The sequence below is a fragment of the Schistocerca americana genome, chromosome 8 (genome assembly GCF_021461395.2).
Source record: "Schistocerca americana isolate TAMUIC-IGC-003095 chromosome 8, iqSchAmer2.1, whole genome shotgun sequence".
Taxonomy (NCBI): Eukaryota; Metazoa; Arthropoda; class Insecta; order Orthoptera; family Acrididae; genus Schistocerca; species Schistocerca americana.
In genome coordinates, this window is record NC_060126.1 from 305,220,164 (window position 1) to 305,241,065 (window position 20,902).

The window sequence follows — 20,902 nt, forward strand, 5'->3', positions numbered from 1 at the left end:
ATGTATACATACGAGTTGATTGGTGGCTTGTGACGTTCAAAATGGACGTCGCATCTACATTATGTCGCCTAAAATGTTCAGCGTCTCGACAACATTGCAGATGATTGTCACATACGTCATACACCGTCGATCTAGATGTGGCAAATGCGAACATAGTGACTAGTGACTAGTCTTACTGTTCTCTCGGCCTTGACAACGGAAGTTCTGCGTTTCCAACAAATCAACTGTATCAGGTTAGGTTAGTGTTTTTTAACGTCCCGTCGACAACGAGGCCATTAGAGACGGAGCACAAGCTCGAATTAGGGAAGGATGAGTAAGGAAATCAGCCGTGCCCTTTCAAAGGAACCATCCCGGCATTTGCCTGCAACGATTTAGGGAAATCACGGAAAATCTAAATCAGGATGGCTGGAGACGGGATTGAACCGTCGTCCTCCCGAATGCGAGTCCAGTGTGCTAACCACTGCGCCATCTCGCTCGGTCAACTGTCTCAGTTGGCCAGGGCTGAGACACTGGTCTTACCGGTTTTATTGACATAAATGAATAGATAATGGACTTCCCGTTGGTGCATTCCCCTGCCTGATCAGGAAGTTAATAGAATATCAGGTCGCTAATTAGGTGATACGCACGTATAAGGTTTACTCACGACATTTTTTTTTGACAGATAATAACTATCACGGTGACCTCTGTAAAACAATGGACGGTGAAAAGTATTTAAAGAGCACTGTTCCGGACGCCACTATACTTTCCGCGATGCAGAAAACACTGTTTACCGTTCTCGTAGTCACTGCTTGCGTAGGTAAGTAACTGTTTCTTTTTCGCACCATTGCTTAATTACGGTCCGGTCAAGAGAAACATAATTTTTGGTCTTCGTCTGTCATTAAAAGACATTTGAGTCTTGTTTTTAAAAAGCAATAATTCTGAGTACTTTCGTTATCGTAGATGTAGGTCTCTATAGCTCTGTTGCCATCTAAATTGACCACTAGCCCCATGCGAATCATTACTTCTTAAAGCAGCCAAACGTCGGTGCCCCCAGGTATTCATTATTTTTGTGTTAACGATTTATAAACTGCTTCAAGAAGCATTAAAATTAAAAAGTGTGACTCGAAGTTGAGCAGTAAACGTGCAAATGTCTCACGCAGCTTGCTGCAGTGAATATATGGAGAACAGATCATGTTTTCGGTCAGTGTCAATAAGGGGTGAAAGTATGAAGTGTAACCCTGTCGCTTGAAAACTGTTTTTTAAGTCTAATAGAAATACTTACAAAACCTACAAAATTGTTTGATGAAGGGGTCCGTGTTCGATTCCCATCGGGGTAGGAGGTTTTATCCGCACAGCTACTGAGTATTGTGTTATCCCTATAATCCTACCGTCATTTGCGACAAAAAGATCGCATGTATTGCGTGGGAGGACTAGTCTAAGCCTATGCAACCTCGTACTAAGGTACGGCTTGGTCCTTATGAAAGTTCTAAATTGCTGAAACACATTGCCGTATCGTCTGCTGTTGAGATGGTTGCACGGGAATGTCCCGAAAGCCAATTTTATTTAATAATTTATTTTCCTTACAGGCTAAATGAAGTAGTATGTAGTATACTCGTCCACCTTATTTCTCTTTCGTTTCAAGTTTTTCTTCACTGTATGAAAACTGGTTTCTCATATGTAAGAGCGTAATTTCTCACTTGCGTACATACGTACGTCGTTTGATGGCAAACGATCTTTTTGTCCAGTATAACACTTTTCCATTTTATGCGATTTCCTTTTGCTGCAAACAGGACAAATACTTCCCAATAGGCAGTTACCTCGTGGAAGACGGTAAACAGTAATTTGCACCGTCTTACAATACTATAGCAGTTACGCTAATTACGGATTACACTATGAGACGCCCGAAATAATACACTAAATTATCCATTTGATTTTGGGAGTACGGCCACAGCACATCAATGAATATAATGGCCATACATTTTCCTGCCGTCTTCTGAGTGCGCCGACCCGCTAAATCTACACCAGAGGCATCCATTAGTTTACACGCGAGTATTTAAGTTTGTGCCGCTGCAGACCCAAAATAAAGATCGGTAAATATATCACGAAAATACGAAGTTGCACATCGGCATGTGTGTTTGTTGGGAAGTTTTATTCCAACTATTTTGAAATGAGCTACTACTCACATTTGTTTTTCAGATAACCTAAAAATACTTTTCTCTTGTGGTCAGTTATCAAAAACGCAGGTGAACTTCTAGACAGCTCATGTGGGAGTTAATTTCTAGATTAACTGCTAAACAAGATGATTTGTATACGGAAACATACCCACCCGGGTAGCCATGAGTATTAATGTGCTCCCTTCCGGGGTTAGAAAGAGGGCCCCCTTTCGAATCTGCCCGGCGGATTATCGACAAGGGCCGGTGTGACGACCGACTTGACTGCGCTTTTTTCGCGGTTTCCCACATCCCACATCTCACGAGGTCAATACCGGACTGGCACCCACGTCCTCCTCAGATATACGATACGCAAACGTTTAGAAAACTTTCTCATATTTGTACACAGAATTTAATTTAGGCGCAGCAGATCGGGTTTCGTTCTGAGACGTTTAATCTCGTTAAAACCGTGATCAGCAGCAGAAGCAAGAATAGCTACTGGCACCAGCGATATGTTGGACAGAGAATGTCATTTATCTATCGTGGTACTTGAAAACATTTTCCATTTTATGAAGCTATATGGCAGTTAAACAAATAAAAGAAATATCGTGTAGATAATGATCAAATTTATCAATCTTCATTCTCATTACTTGTTTCCTTTCTTGGATATTGATAATGAATGAGGGCAGCAAGCTAAAAATTGATTTCGACAGCCAACGGAATCTTGTTGCTGGTTGATGTTATCTTACAGCAAAGACAAATTCTCTCAAAAAGTATCAATTTTAACAAGTTTCCCTTCATTTTTGTTGATTTTCCAATCAAACTAATGTACGTCTCCAATAAATTTTCATTGCATGCTTTAGTAGTGGCTTGAAGCATAATCGGAAAATCTCACTCATAGAGATATGCAGTCTTTATCGCATGTATTGTTGTTGTTGCGGTCTTCACTCCAAAGACTGGTTTGACGCAGCTCTCCATGCTACTCTATCCAGTGCAAGCCTCTTCATCTCTGATTCATTACTGCAACTTTTATCCTTCTGAATCTGCTTAGTGTAATCATCTCTTGGCCTCCCTCTACAACTTTTACCCCTCAAACGTCCCTCCAGTACTAAACTGGTGACTCCTTGATGTCTAAGAACTATAAACCGTTCGCTTCTTTTATCATGTAGCTCCATAAATTTCTTGTCTCCCAAATTATAGTCACTACCCTATGATTAGTTACGTGATCTACCTATCTAATCTACAGCATTCTCCTGTAGGTCCACATTGCATGAGGTTCTACGCTCTTCTTATGTGAACTGATTGTCGCCCATGTTTCACTTTCATACACATATGGCTACACTCCAGACAGATACCGTCAGAAATGACTGCCTATCGCTTAATTTTATAATCGATGTAAACAAATTCCTCTGCTTCCGACTGCTTTCGTTGCCATTTTCTGTATTCTCACTACTTCTCCATCATGAGCTATTTTGCTCCCCAAATAGAAATGCCTAACTACCACTTTGAGTATCTCGTTTCCTAATGTAATTCCCCCAGAATCGCCGGATTTACTTCGACTACATTCCGTTATCATAGTCTTGTTTTTTGTTGACGTTGTAGTCTCTTATCCCCATTTCAAGACACTGTCCTTTCTGTCTAAGTACTCTTCCAAATCTTTTGCTGTCCCTGCCAGAATTACAATGAAGCTTTACTCCTACTCCAGTTTCTTCTTTGCTATCCTTTTCCTCTTGTCAATGTACAGATTGAATAACGCTGGGGTTACGCTGTAATCCTGTCTCGATTCTTTCAGACCTCTGATTCCCTTTCATGCCCATGACTTTGAAAACTGCCATGTGGTTTAATACAAGTTAGAAATAGTCTTTCATTGCCTGTATTTTATCTCAGCTATCTTCAGAATTTCAAAGAGAGTATTCCAGTCAAAAATGTCAAAAGCTTTCTCTAAGTCTCCAAATGCTATAAACACAGGTTTGCTTTTCTCTAACCTATCTTCTAAAATAAGTCGTAGCGTCAATACTACATCCCGTGTCCCTGTATCTCCGCGAAATCCAAGCTGATCTTCCTTGAGGTCAGCTTCAACCAGTTTTTTTCATTCTTCTGTAAGGAATTCTCTTAATATTGAACAACAGTGACCTATTAAGCTGATAGTGCGGTAATTTTCACACGAGTGAGCAGCTGCCTTCTTTGGAATTGCAATTACTGAATTCTTCTTAAAGTTGAGGGTATTCCTCTTGTTTCATACATCTTGCTCAGCAGATGGAATAGTTTTCTCATGGCTGGCTCTCCAAAGGCTATCAGTAGTTCTCACGGGATGTCGTCCACTCAAGGGACCTCGCTTCAAAGTAGTTCTTTCAGTGCTCCGCCAAATTTTTTCACATTGGTTCCATCTAATCTTCATCGACATCCTCTTCCGTTTCTATGAAACAGCCTTCAAATTCATATTTCCTAATTGCAGCCTCTATATACTCCTCAAATCTTTCAGATCCCATTTTTGCTTGGCACTGGGTTGACATTTGAGCTCTTGACTGTCGTAGAGCTGCTACTCTTTTCTCTACAATTCTCTTAATGTAGGCGGTATCTACTTTTCCCTAGTGGAATACGCTTCAAGAGAATATACTTCTAAATTCTTCTACTTCCTTCTAAATCGCATATGTAAAACAATAGAACAAATGCGAAAGTTTATGTGTGATTATGTTTGTTAGTCCTTCGCCCCTAAACGTGGAAGAAACTTGGAATCAGCTTATATCCTCAATTAACACACAGGCTACCTTCAGAAGTGTGTAGTACAAGATGATTATTGTTTTTAAGAATATAACACGAAAAGTGGGACAATAATTTCTCTTGCATTTTATTGTATTGTATTGTATGTTAACGGGGGACCTAGAAGCAACGCAGAGGCTCTGTCCCCGCCGCAGCATCAGTGGTCCACAACCCCACGATGACTACCGCAGTCCACTTCACCCCTCCGCCGCCCCACACCGAGCCCAGTGTTATTGTTCTGTGCGGCCCCCGGTGGACTCCGCAGAGAACGTCTCACTCCAGACGAGTGTAACACCTATGTTTGCGTGGTGGAGTAATGGTGGTGTCCGCGTACGTGCAGAACTTGTTTGCGCAGCAATCGCCGACATATTTTAACTGAGGCGGAATAAGGGGATCCAGACCGCATTCGCCGAGACAGATGGAAAACCGCCTAAAAACCATCCACAGACTGGCCAGTTCACCGAACCTCGACACAAATCCACCGGGCGGATTCGTGCCGGGGACAAGGCGCTCCTTCCCGCCCGGAAAGCCGTGCGTTACACCTCACGACCAACCGAGCGGGCATAATTACTCTTAGACAAAGTTATTTTACTCTTTGATATTTTAATTGTGTAGTGTTTGTTCATATGTTCAAATGTGCGTGAAATCTTATGGGACTTAACTGCTAAGGTCATCAGTCCCTAAGCTTACTCACTACTTAACCTAAATTATCCTAACGACAAACACACACACCCATGCCCGTGGGAGGACTCGAACGTCCGCAGGGTGTAGTGCTTGTGAAAACGCTTTTACTAGTTCACAAGTACTACATAGTACGACTCAACGAAATGAATATAATGCTTATACAGTCCTCAAAGTCTCAAATTCGTATTTTCATACAAGCCCGTTGCATTTTAAACGCTGGGCGTCAGGCGTACAATACAGCTTCTGAGACACTTGGAGACTCGCGACGACGGTGTCATTTATATGCTTTATGACGCAAAGATGCCGTGCCTTCATACGTTGTAAGTAGGGCGTGGTGAAGCTGGATTTGATTATGATACGCAAGGGTATTCGCCGGTAACAGGCAGACACGTGAGTGCAGACGACGTTATTGCATGTACAAATATAATAAAATTTACGCTGCACCAAGGTAGAAGTTGATTACTACCTTTCGTCGTTAAGATAGGACATTGGTACTCTTTCACGTTGAAGCAGCTGGACTGGTTTGGGTGAATTTTCAAATGGGGATAGTCTATGCAATGAATTAACACACAGCCTACCCTCTATTACACCGTCGGCCTTGCCGCAGTGGTAATACAGGTTCCCGTCACATCACCGAAGTTGGGCGCTATCGGGCTGGGCTAGCACTTGGATGGTCGGCGAGCGCTGTTGGCAAGCGGGGTGCACTCAGGCATTCAGCCCTTGTGAGGCAAACTGAGGAGCTACTTGATTGAGAAGTAGCGGCTCCAGTCTTGGAAACTGGGATACGGCCGGGAGAGCGGTATGCTGACCACATGCTCCTCCGTATCCGCATTCAGTGAAGCCTGTAGGCTGAGGATGACACGGCGGCCAATCGGTTCCTTTAGGCCTTCATGGCCGATTCGGGGGCAGTATAGTCTTATTTTGGTTTACACTCTATTCCGAAATAATCACTGTTTCCGTGGGATGGTCAACGTGAGTACTGTTCACGTGGCACGGGTAACGTGAAAAAAATCACTACTGCTTGAGTGCATTAAGTAGAGTTCAGTTTTTAACTGTTTTGACAAATGAAGTCGGCACGTACATAAATCTAGCATAGCAGATGTACTCCTGTAGGATAAAATCAAAATTCCATAACATGTAACATGCTGATATTTCGTAGCATACAGAAAATATCGGAAGTACACTATGTGATCAAAGGTGTCCGGACACCTGGCTGAAAATGACTTACAAGATCGTGGCGCCTTCCATCGGTACTGCGAGGATTCAGTATGGTGTTGTCCCATCCTTAGCCTTGATGACAGATTGCACTCTCGCAGGCATACTTTCAATAACGTGCTGGAAATTTTCTCGGGGAATGATAGCCAAGTCTTCACGGAGTGCTGCACTGAGAAGAGGTATCAATGTCAGTCGCTGAGTCCTGACATGAAGTCGGCGTACCAAAATATCCCAGAGGAGTACCGTAGGATTCGGGTGAGGGCTCAGTGCAGGCCAGTTCATTACAGGGATGTTACTGTGGTGTAATTACTCCGCGACATTGTGAACATGTACTCCGTCGTGTTGAAAGACGCAAGTCCGCAGTTCGTGGTCGTGCGGTAGCGTTCTCGCTTCCCGAGCCCGGGTTCCCGTGTTCAATTCCCGGCGGGGTCAGTGATTGTCTCTGTCTCGTGATGACTGGGTGTTGTGTGATGTCCTTAGGTTAGTTAGGTTTAAGTAGTTCTAAGTTCTAGGGGAATGATGACCATAGATGTTAAGTCCCATAGTGCTCAGAGCCATTTGAACCAATTTCGAAAGATGCAGTTGCATTCCCCGAACTGCTCATCAACAGTGGGAAGCAATGAGGTGTTTAAAACATCAGTGTAGGCCTGTTCTGTGATAATGCCACCCAAAACAAAAAGGGGTGCGAGCACACTCCATGAGAAACACGACCACACCCTAATATCACCGCCTCCGAATTTTGCTGACGGCATTACACACGCTGGCAGATGAGGTTCACGTGGCAATCCCCATACCCACACCCTGCCATTGGATTGCCACATCGCGTACCGTGGTTCGTCACTTCACACAACGTATTTCTACTCTTCAATCGTACAATGTTTACGCTTCTTGCAAAAGGGCTCTGAGCACTATGGGACTCAACTTCTGAGGTCATTAGCCCCTAGAACCTAGAACTAGATAAACCTAACTAACCTACGGACATCAAAAACATCCATGCCCGAGGCAGGATTCGAACCTGCGACCGTAGCGGTCTCGCGGTTCCAGACTGCAGCGCCTAGAACCGCTCGGCCGCTTCGGCCGGTTACGCTTCTTGCACCAAGCGAGGACTCGTTTGGCACTGACCGGCGTGATGTGTGGCTTATGAGCAGCAGCTCGAACATGAAATCCCAGTGTTCTCACCTCCCGCCTAACTGTCATAGAACTTGCAGTGATTCATGAGGCAGTTTGAAATTCCTGTGAGATGGTCTGGATAGACGTCTGCCTATTACACATTACGGCCCTCTTCAACTGTCGGCAGTCCCTGTCAGTCAACAGACGAGGTCGGCCTGTACGCTTTTGTGCTGTACGTGTCCCTTCACGTTTCCACTTCACTATCACATGGGAAACAGTGGACCTAGGGATGTTTAGGAATGTGGAAATCTCACGTACCGACGTATGACGCAAGTGACACCCAATCACCTGACCACGTCCGAAGACCGTGAGTTCCGCGGAGCAACCCATTCTGCTCTCTCACGATGTCTAATAACTACTTAGGTCCCTGATATGGCGTACCTGACCGTTGGTGACAACACAATGCAACTAAAATGAAAAACATATGATTTTGAGGGTGTGCGTATAGGCCTACTTTTGATCACGTAGTGTATATTGGACTGTGATATTATCGGAATGTTTATAAATAAGAGTCAAGGACTAACGTTAAATGTGGCAGGTATTCATCTGGGCACCTAATGTTTTTCACACGGATTGCGCTACATTTTCTACTCCTGTAAATTGAGAACCAGAAATCTCTACATACACGCATAAAACAAAAAGTCTCAGGGCGTTTTTAACAGAGATGTACTAAAGTAGATTTCTGGCTCTCCATTCGCAACAAAACATTTACAATCCTGCTAGCCATGTCGTAAACAGTAGTGAAATTATATCGCCTTCCCTGGCGAATTTTGTAGTTCGCTACAATGTCACGCAAAAATTCTTCTTTAAGTTAACGTGTGAGGTGTGAACGACATGTTTTCTGTCAACCTCACCCATTGTCTCCAGATAGTTAGGTCATAGTACATAAACTACAGCTCGTTAATCTGCTCTATCAACTTCCGGTACGGTGGGACAGTCTGTTATAACCTTGGCCAACGATTCAGTCGCTTTGGTTTCTATTAGTCCAAAACCCCAGATTTCAACAAATGGCCTGGGTGCATATAACATCTCAATGCAATTGTGAGGATGCTTACACTTTATGTCGTAGGTTTTCGAAATGGATATTGGAGTCTAGCCCAGCTGGTACACTTAACCATCACAGGGGTGCATTTAAGCTCTCCCTACCTCTTTCACTCAGTACTCAATGGAGACTCTTTTAACGGCCAAACAATGCCATCACACCTTCCGGAAGGGTGTCGTCTTCTTATTCTCTTGCATCTTAGTAAGGAACTCTCTTTGTCCGCCTAACATACATTCCTCTGGCTACATGTCACTGTCATTTCATTTTTATTACAGTCGTGACTACGTGTTGCTCTCCCACCTGTTCATTGTTAGAATTGATTGTTTTCCGATCTTTCCTAGTAACTGTCAACGTGCATCTATCGACTGCTCACTGAGCGACCATCAGTTCCTGAGCAGTTCTCCCTTTTGAAGTAGATGTCTCACTACAGTAAGTCAAATTGGCAATACAGTAATGCAGACTAATCGTAAGATTTCCGTAACAGCTACATTGCAAGTTCTGGTCTTCTTTTTCACATATTATTTGATGCATCAAATTATTGCTTGTTATTTTTACTATCCCGTTCATTATTTTTGCTGTCCATGTAGTTGTTGTTCGTAGCAAACTTAACAACTAAATTTCATCAACTGGTTCTGTTACTTCAACCCAGTATGATACAGGTAATGCTAACACTACGTTCCAGTGAATGTGGGTCCAAAAAGAAGCCATTTTGGAGACAAATGTTCTTACGTTCAATTGGGCTTTTTGCATACCTTGTGTTGAGTTTGTGTTGTTGTTGTGGTTTTCAGTCCTGAGACTGGTTTGATGCAGCTCTCCATGCTACTCTATCCTGTGCAAGTTTCTTCACCTTCAAGTCCTATTGCAACCTGCATACTTCTGAATCTGCTCAGTGTATTCATCTCTTGGTCTTCCTCTACCGATTTACCCTCCACACTGCCATCCAATACTAAAATGATGATACCTTGATGCCTCAGAACATGTCCTACCAACCTACCCCTTCTTCTAGTTAATTCAATACCTCCTCATTAGTTATGTGATCTACCCATTTAATCTTCAGCATTCTTCGGTAGCACCACATTTCCAAACCTTCTATTCTCTTCTGGTCCAAACCATTTACCGTCCACGTTTCACTTCCGCACATGGCTACACTCCACACAAATCCTTTCAGGAACGACTTCCTGACACTTAAATCTATACTTGATGTTATCAAGCTTCTCTTCTTCAGAAACGCTTTCCTTGCCATTGCCAGTCTCTCAACTTCGACCATCATCCGTTATTTTTCTCCCAAAATACCAAAACTCCTTTACTACTGATGTGTCTCATTTCCTAATCTAATTCCCTCAGCATCACCTGACTTAATTCGACTACATTCCATTACCCTCGTTTTGTTTTGTTGATGTTCATCTTATATCCTCCTTTCAAGATACTGTCCATTCCGTTCAACTGCTCATCCAAGTCCTTTGCTGTCTCTGACAGAACTACAAAGTCATTGGCGAACCTCAAAATTTGTATTTCTTCTATATGGATTTTAATACCTGCTCAGAATTTTTCTTTTGTTTCCTTTACTGCTTGCTCAATATACAGATTGAATAACATCAGGGATAGGCTACAACCATGTCTCACTCCTTTCCCAACCACTACTTCCCTTTCATGTCCCTAGACACTTATAACTGCCGTCTGGATTCCGTACAAATTGTAAATAGCCTTTCGCTCCCTGTATTTTACCCATGCCGCCTTCAGAATTTGAAAGAGAGTGTTCCAGTCAACATTGTCAAAAGCTTTCTCTAAGTTTACTAATGCTAGAAACATATGTTAGCCTTTCCTTAATCTATCTTCTAGGGTAAGTCGTAGGGTCAGTATTGCCTCACGTGTTCCAATATTTCTGGGGAATCCAAACTGATCCTCCCCGAGGTCGACTTCCAGTAGTTTTTCCATTCGTCTGTAAAGAATTCGCGTTAGTGTTTTGCAGCTGTGACTTATTAAACTGATAGTTCGATAATTTTCACATCTGTCAACACCTGATTGGGATTGGAATTACTATATTCTTCCTGAAGTCGGAGGGAATTTTGCCTGTCTCATACATCTGGCTCACCAGATGGTGGAGTTTCGTCAGGACTCGATCTCCCAAGGCTGTCAGTAGTTCTGATGGAATGTGGTCAACTCCACGGGCCTTGTTTCGACTCAGGTACATCAGTGCTCTGTCAAACTCTTGACACAGTAACATATCTCCTATTTCATCTTCATCTACATCCTCTTCCTTTTCCATAATATTGTCTTCAAGTACATCGCCCTTGGATACACCCTCTATGTACTCCTTCCACCTTCCTGATTCCGTTCTTTGCTTAGAACTTGGTTTCCATATGAGCTCATATTCATAGAAGTGGTTCTCTTTTCCCCAAAGGTCTCTTTAATTTTCCTTTAGGCAGTATCTATCTTACCCCTAGTGAGGTAAGCCTCTACAACCCTACATTTGTCCTCCAGCCATTCTTGCTTAGCCATTTTGCACTTCCTGTCGATATCATTTTTGCGAGTTTTGTATTCCTTTTTGCCTGCTTCATTTACAGCATTTTTGTATTTTCACCTTTCATCAATTAAAATCAATATCTCTTCTGTTAAACTAGGGTTTCTGCTAGCCCTCATCTTTTTACCTACTTGATCCTCTGCAGCCTTCACTGTTTCATCCCTCAAAGCTACCTATTCTTCCTCTATTGTATTTCTTTCTCCCATTCCTGTCAATTGTTCCCTTATACTCTCCCTGAAATTCTGTACAACCTCTGGTTTAGTCAGTTTATGCAGGTCCCATCTCCTTAAATTCCCACATTTTTGCAGTTTCTTGAGTTTTAATCTACAGTTCATAACCAGTAGATTGTGGTCAGAGTAAACATCTGCCCATGGAAATGTCTTACAATTTCCAACCTGGTTCTTAAATCTCTGTCTTACTATTATACAATCTGTCTGATACCTTCCAGTATCTCCAGGCTTCTTCCATGTATACAGCATTCTTTCATGATTCTTGAACCAAGTGTTAGCTATGATTAAGTTATGCTCTGCACAAAATTCTACCAGGTGGCTTCCTCCTTCATTTCTTACCCCATATCCAGATTTACCTATTACGTTTCCTTCCCTCCCAGTTCCTACTATCGAATTCCAGTCACCCATGACTATTAACATTTCATCTCCCTTCACTATTTGAATAATTTCTTTTATCTTATCATACATTTAATCAAATTCTTCGTCATCTGCGGGGCTAGTTGGCATATAAAATGGCTCTGAGCACTATGGGACTCAACTGCTGAGGTCATTAGTCCCCTAGAACCTAGAACTAGTTAAACCTAACTAACCTAAGGACATCACAAACATCCATGCCCGAGGCAGGTTTCGAACCTGCGACCGTAGCGGTCTTGCGGTTCCAGACTGCAGCGCCTTTAACCGCACGGCCACTTCGGCTAGCAGTTGGCATATAAACTTGTACTACTGTAGTAGGCGTGGGCTTCATGTCTATGTTGACCACAATAAGGCGTTCACTATGCTGTTTGTAGTAGCGTACCTGCACTCCTATTTTTTGTTCATTATGAAAACTACTCCTACATTATCCCTGTTTGAATTTTTACTTATAACGCTGTATTCACCTGACAAAAAGTCTTGTTCCTCCTGCCACCTTCACTAACTCCCATTATATCTAACTTTAACCTATCCATTTCTCCCTTAAATTTTCAAACCTACCTGCCCGATTAAGGGATCTGACATCCCATGCTCCGCTCCATAGAACGTCAGTTTTCTTTATCCTGATAACGATGTCCTCTTGAGTAGTCCCCACCTGGAGATCCGAATGGGGGACTATTTTACCTCATCATCATTTAACCATACAGTAAAGCTGCATGCCCTGGGGAAAAATTACGGCTGTAATTTCCTCTTGCTTCCAGCCGTTCGCAGTACCAGCACAGCAAGGCTGTTTTGGTTAGTGTTACAAGGCCAGATCTGTCAATCGTCCAGACTGTTGCCCCTGCAACTACTATCAAGGCCGCTGCCCCTCTTCAGGGACCACATGGTTGCCTGGCCTCTCAACCGATACCCCTCCGTTGTGGTTGCACCTACGGTACGGCTATCTGTATCGCTGAGGCATGCAAGCCTCCCCACCAATGACAAAGTCCATGGTTGATGTGGGGGGAGGTTGTGTTAGTAACAAATTAAATTTGTGTCAGTAACAAATTAAATTATGTTCCCAGTGACGATGCAGAGTGTAAGCGCAGATGTTTTTATATGTGGTGCCTTGATATGCATATAGATTAATGTGGTGGTTTTCTAATTTCCCTACATCGAATGGTCTTCTACCACACATATCACAAGCTTTATGAGCTGATGTTTTCTATACTGCTGTATATGCACCACTGAGAGGACTATGCCTGTTAGTGTAGGTTGACCGTTTTATATCCACACAGCCCCACTTTAAGACATGACCTGCTGCTCAGGGGAACATAAGCATAATGGTTTGCTCTTGGCACATGTTGTTGGAGGTACTAGCCAACCAAATAATACATAACTTGTAATAGCTCTAATTATTATTCTGTAAATCACATAAATATTGAAGTAATGTTTATCAGTACACCATCCTCGGTTATCAATAGAAATACCTGCACATGTACCCGTTGTACACTGTATAGTCTGCAAGAGCCATGTAGTCTTTTTCACAACGTTTTCACAACGTTTTTCTTGACGTGTGGAATAATCGGGTCTATTGCCGGATGTTTGTGTCGCACTGGCACAATATTTCGGTCACGTAACTCGTTGCCTTCTTCAGGTGCTACCTGAGACTGCCGTATTGGAGGATCTTGCCCATTATTTATTCCCAGAGACCACCCAGCACGCTTTGGGCATAAATACAGGACAAGATCTTCCAATGCAGCAGTCTCAGGTAGCGCCTGAAGAAGGCAACGAGTTACGTGGCCGAAATATTGTGCCAAAGCGACACAAACATCCGGCAGTAGACCCGATTATTCCACATGTCAAGATCTCGCCGGGAAAGCCTGAAGAGTTACAATGTTTTTCTTTTTTATTAGGCATCACCACCGCACAGGTCTCCTGTTCTACAGAATGTTTGAACCTGGCAACTCAGATTCGCAATGCCGACAGTATTTTCACTGCAGGTATGTGTAATTATGCACAATTCTATAATTGTTTGATGTTCTTGCGTATGATTGATGCTATTTACCTGTTAAACAAGGATTCACTAAATAATAACAATTTTAATTTTGGCACTTGATATGACAGAGATGTGTTTTCAGTGTCTCACGAAAGGTACTACAGCAGAGGTAATGTGGAAGTCCTCAGTACTTTCTAGTTTAATTCGCTTAATTAATTGCTATCTAGGAATCTTCAGATCAAATTTAGCATGTTATTTTAAAAGTCTATATCAACAAAGAAAGCTCTAGAGTAATGTGAAGTGATACACCAAAGTCCACTTTTTTGTTTTGTAGGTATGCAACTAATTTATCATTAATACGATTGCTGCCTCCTGGTTCTTTTCTTTTCGTTTCCTTTTTGGAGGTTGTACTGATTTTTCCTGCTCTATTTTATCCGCTGCAGTATTTTCTTCTATATCTGATCCTACTTCTTCCTGCATTGTTCCTCTAATATTATGTGGATTGTTGCTGTGCCTCTCACCTGAAATGTGAGATTTTTGTTTTAATATCTTGAAAGCTGCATTCCGACACTCATATATGTGTGTTTTTATGTTAGAGTTGTGTGAGAATTGTATGTATCACAGCTTCCCTGTTGCAGCTTCTATTAATAAATCGTTTAGCCTCATTTGACAGATTTCTGTTCTTTGCTTTACTTTCGACGCTTTCATACCATCATTTTACAGACTTATTTATTTTGGTCCCAAAACTTTCAGCGATTTCGTTTATGTTCTTCATATTCTTACATTTCTCTTCAAAGTCATTAACTAGTTCTACTGAAATGGCTGTTACTATTATTTGCTTCTGATATAGATGTCATACAGACTTTTCTTGTAGACAATATGTTTCCTACCTGTAATTTCTATTCTTTTGCTTATCTTTCTACCACATCCATAGCAAATGTTTTTTTTCTGAATTCGCTAAGCTCTGGGGTTTGTGAACTATTTTGGTGTTTTCCATTATGTCTGACCTCTTACTGTCCATATCAGGAATCATTTGATGCTGAGAACAAGAATTAGTATTTCTTATCTGAGATAAGTTACGAATATAAGGTATATCTTCCTTTACATCTCATACATTATCTAACAGTTCATTAAGAGTTCTAGCATTAAAGCCTCCTACTAAGACAATGAAGTTACTTTGTAACATTCCCACACCTAGCCAAATCACTAGGCTGAGCGAGCGCGCACCTAAGGACTTCTGGAGCAACGCTATCATTCCGAAAACTGCCGAACACAAATGGTCAAATCTACATAACTGCCTGCTGAGAATGGCAATGACAACTCTCTCAAATATAATATTTTTGATATGATATTATTGATTGATAAAAGGGTTAAATGTGGTACAGATCTTACAGGGAAATAACTATTAATATTTGGCCAAATAACCTAGATGCCTGACATGAACAATGGTGTATGTGAAATAATACAGCCCCAGTACACCACGACAGACTTCACTGCAGAATCATTTGATTATAGCAGTGACATACATAATATACGATAGTGTGTACAATTCGATTAAGTAATTTTGTATCATACTGCCTAAATATTCAATGTGGTTACTCAATTTAGTATGTTCGAAACACAGTTCAAATATTTGGAAGGAACACTCTTAATGCATAAAATGTTCAGTGATTACCGTCACGATGAAATGACCTTGAACACGACAGCACACTGAAACGTCCCCTTAAAAAAACTGTATACGACTGTGCTTAAACTGACACACAATATTTTTAGCGCAACGGTATCTGACTTTTAATAATCCCTACAAAAGAATGGCCCTGACTAACATTAAACTATACCTGTCACAAATCACTTACCTCACAAAAATCTTCGTTACTCAAGAAACTGCAATACAGCGAGCGCCACTACTGCCAGCTAAATAAAAGATTCAAACTACTGAAGGCACTAACTACTGATAGGCATAGTTAGCAAATGAAAGATTTTGATAGAGAACAAACAATGTATTCTCCTTAATACTCATAATATATATAGCAGTTCATGACATCCAGTCTTACAAATTTCAAAACTCCGCTATTTCTCTCCCCACATCCACCACTGCTTCGGCTCAGCTCCAACTGTGCAACACTACGTGCTGTTAACAGCCAACTGCCCAACGCTACAATAGCCAACAACAATGCAAACTAGCCACAGACTGCATGCAGCACAGCCCGTGATTTTCATACAGAGCGCTACGTGGCGTTACCAAAAAAAAGCCTATACATCCTACTTACATAGCCCCCACGCTCCCCACAAAAAATTTTACAAATTGTTTTGGGCACTGGCCAATACAGATTTGAAAAAACTTTTCATAATTACAATAACAAAGAAATCAAATGCACACACTTACTGATACAATGTTGATCAAAAGCTAAAATTTTCTCACAGTCCATAAAGACAGTCCTGATCATTCATCACAGTAAAATTGCAGTGTTTCTTTTTTTTCTCAAAGTCTGAGCATTCAAGAAAACCCACATGGAAGTTGTGGATTTCCATGCAGTGTTGAAGAAGTAGAGTTGTCCTTCCAACAGAAAGACAGTGCTGGCTCTTGATATGCAGACAGGTAATGGTCCACAACAGAGCAAACCCACAGCTGAGTAAGTCGAAGTTTTGAAGAATATTGGTAGGTAGTTCATCACAGAGCAGACCCACAGTAGTCCTGGTAGAGATTATGGTATTGGTGTGCCACCAGAGGTACAGACTCACTGCAGTCTTTGTAGAGATAATGGTATTGTTGGGCCATCAAAGATGCAGACCCACTGTAGTCCTTGTAGAGATGGCCAGCAGCCGTCTGCTGTGACTGTGCAGGTCCACAATCACCATTGAAGAGTCTTGCAGAGAATATAGCAAGTCCATAAACCACCACTTGTGCACTCACAAAGTTTTTTTTTTGTTGTCCTTAGAACCAGCAATGCTGTTAAACAGTCCCTTGCTGAATTATCAACATTCGTGCAAGCACTAACAGTCCCAACTTCTCACATACTGTACATATATTATGAGCAACAGAAATGTGCGCTATTAAATGATACTTAATTTGATGAACTGGTGTCAATTAAAATTTTATAACATGAGAATACAATAACAAAGGTACAAAATACATCATTAAAGAACATAACAATACAGATAACATTTGTAGTAGTACAGGCTTTACAAAAGAATACAAATAAACAGACACATCAGTGTTACAGGAATTATGGCATAAGTAAATATATAAAATAATGAGAATAGTTTTCGAAACATTAATTTCACACATGAGAATTGAAACACAACAGAATTAATAATGTCAATAAAAATCTTAACAAAGAAAACAACATATTATTAATGCAAATTATATTTGAGGATAACAGTATTCCTCATCATAGTGAATGTAGCTTAGTACTAGAAAAATTCTACAACATAAATCTTATTAGCTAAACACATAAAGACAGGAAAACACAAATACCCAAGGGTACACAAACACATAGTGGGATAACACAAGGGGAATGGCAGGGTTTGTTTTCAGTGTAACATTTGGTACTGCAGTCCAACTCAAAACTTCTTTCCATAGATCTTTCGTCATATTTCAACATTTGTTTCCACCAAAAAAAATCCTATCCAAGCATGCTTTCTGTATTTATATGTTCACATATTTCTTACCTCATTATTTATTTTCCATTATCTTACCTCATCATTTATTTCCAAGAAAATCCTACCTAAATCAGTTGTCGCTAACCCCTACTTTTTTGTTCATATCCTCTTTCAAAATACTTATTTGGCCAAACCATTTTCTTATAGCTTCTCAATGCACTTCTTCCAATTCATCACAACTCGTTCTCTTATATAGCCTACCCCATCTGAAGCTAACTTAAATCTAATGAGCTCAGATGCTAAAGTAAGTGACGAGGCAATGCAGCATCACAAAACAATTAACGCAAACAGCAATGACAAAAAAAATGCAAATTGGCAAAGCAAGCAGCAGTAAATATAAATTAACAGAGAAAATGCAGCATTACAACTAATATGAGTCAATGTGCAGCAACACGAAAAATAAATCAGTAGTAAAACTGGATTAACAGAGTAATACAAAGTGAAATATAGTAGCACTATGCCTGGAAAAACAGCAGCAGCAAATGCAGTAACTTATATCTAAACATGACAAACTCACATGCAGAAAAAATATTATAGTAAAATTGGGCATATTTAATACCTATGTCACATCTTAACACTAGAGTGATGCATCACGATAACTTACTCTACCAAAAAAATTACCAAGTAGTTGAAAAGAAAATTATGTATGCAGTTACTGTTATTAATCCCTTCTTATTGTTCTTTCCATTCCAAGTGCTCCTTTTTCGAAGAAAATGGATCATAAAATTATTATTTAATAGATCTGTTGGCGGAAAGTGTTCACATTAGCAAATGCACTTTATTTTATTTTATTTTATAAAGGCAATGCTGCAACACAGCTGGAAACCAGATATTAAACAAAATGAGCAATCTCTCAACTAGAAAGACAATAGATGTAAAATGTTTCTCATCATTTCGTTTCAGTTAATATCATTAATTAAGACCTCTACAGTGTAATCATGTTTTCAAGTTTGAGCGTGTCGTATTTGTGATGCTTTCTACAAAGAACTGTCAATATGGAGGTTAATGGCCAGTTTTTTCACCACCTAGTGGCTTTTTCTCCATGCGACGCACAGCTGGGCGTCAACGACGCATTACGTCGAGGTCACTTAGCTTTCTTTCCAAAATTTGCAACAGAAGTTTCCGCTACAGTGACACAATACAAATAAAATTTTACAAGTCGAGAAATTACAGTAGAAATGTGTAGAAACAAAATCCTATAAATGTAACAGTGTCCTAAAACTTTTCGGCGGCATTGTGATACATTCACGCATTTACACACATTTCATATCTCTTAAAGTACAATTCTTGGTCTCCAACATCTGTTTACTCAAATCAGGGTGCCTAACCACTACTCATTACTCTTTACCTTGTTACACAGATACGTGTTCGTCGACACTTCTTCAATATTTATTCATAATAAATACGTAACATAATTAAATTCTTCATGTAGCATAAGCTTATTGATCATAAACATACCTCAACAGCATAATACACATTGTCATCGTAATAATAACATCATAAAAACTCAGCCAAATCTCAAAAACGTCATAGCTTTCTGCAATAATTTCAAACCCTAAAAAATATTCTCTGCTCATTTCAATAGTGTCATCTACCTCAAACGTACTTTAAAAATCATGACCTCATACCAAATACATCATTCAAAGCTCTCATAGTATCACATTGGTTTTGAAAAAATGTGAAGAGTTCACAAAGTACATACAAAACACAATTTCATAAGTGTGAAGTTATCCAACTGATTAATTACATAAACATCTGCCACTGATGTAGTAAAATAAATGTTTGTCTCTCTCAGTTAAATGATCACATAGCTGTGAAATTTATGTGTTAGAGAAATATAGCACCGATGTGTAAAGTTTTATAAGCAAATACCACATTAGCTAGGCCTCCTTGTGCTTGCCAAACACATGTTACACAGAGTAGGCATGTACCCCCCTGAGGATTAATGTAATTATACCGTCAGGTGTTACAGATTACAGCAATGGAATGAAATGTATCACAGAAAACCTTTGTATCATTTAATTCATAAATCTTCAAAAATAAATGTTTTAAGTACAAAATCAGTCACTAAAATACGTGTACTGTAGCGCTAAACTGTGAGTCTTGTTGTAAGATAATCTCTGTCACTACTTAACGGTACAAATGTGCTAAGTGTAGTAATTATCGTCGTCCATAAGCAAAGTTCTGTAGAAGTCAATGTACTTACCTCGTAATTGACAAGAGTGAAATGCTTTGCGTATAGATATCGTAGTTATTACATACCTTACTGTGATCAAGAAAGTACTATAATGTAATGTGTTGTTGTGCTACGAAAAAGGCTGTCTCATTGTAGCTATACCACAAAAGTTACTACTAAAACATGTTTTACTTTCCACAAGAATTCAGAATAACTGTGCAGATACACTGCAAAGGCAACAATGTAAATTTTGTCACACATTAGTAGCGTCGCCTTATAATCGTGTAGCTGTCAAATAAACTAACCACTGTGTCATCCGGTATCTCTCAGAAAGTACTTTAAATCCAGAATATATTTTCAAGTAAACCTAAATGTTGCATTAAAATGTCATTAGCAGTACCAGTATATGTTCTAAGTATGTAATCCTTATAGTCATTGTGTAATCGTGCAACTAACAAGCAAGAATGTACGCACACAATAACATTGTGATGTCTGTTCACTATAACAATGCATTCGTAAATACTGTCTAAATATGTTCCCTAGTTTCTAGACTGGATAGTTAACTTCAAAACATTTTTGCATGTTAACGGTTTCTCAGTGTGACAAACTGTACTAGTAGCATGAAGTGAAAAATTTTATAGCAAGGACTAAGTTAAAAAAACAGATTATCTCTCAATAAACGGTTTTACATGTGAAATGTGGTGCAATCTTTTACTCTTCCTACTATGCAGAGCTCCAGATTCAACGGAATTCCCATGTGGTATATGGTACATCGGCAAAGAATGCTCAAATATTTCTCAAGGTTAGCGTCTATGTTATTTTTCTCTGAGCCAGCCAGCGCACGTGGCTGCCTGTGGTGCGAGTCATTGTCTGCTACTTCTTTGTTGGTGTGCGTCGTTATTGGGATTAGGAGACCTCACTTC

The 20,902-nt window shown here is 40.4% G+C and overlaps 1 long non-coding RNA gene across 1 annotated transcript in view; it reads left to right on the forward strand.

Annotated features, from left to right (window-relative positions):
- Positions 1-754: 754 nt before the first annotated feature.
- LOC124544768 overlaps positions 755-20,902 on the forward strand; it is a 29,118-nt gene continuing 8,970 nt past the window's right edge. The window contains exons 1-2 of the long non-coding RNA XR_006967563.1: positions 755-796; positions 14,058-14,144. This is a non-coding gene — a long non-coding RNA (uncharacterized LOC124544768). The remainder of the gene's footprint in view (positions 797-14,057; positions 14,145-20,902) is intronic.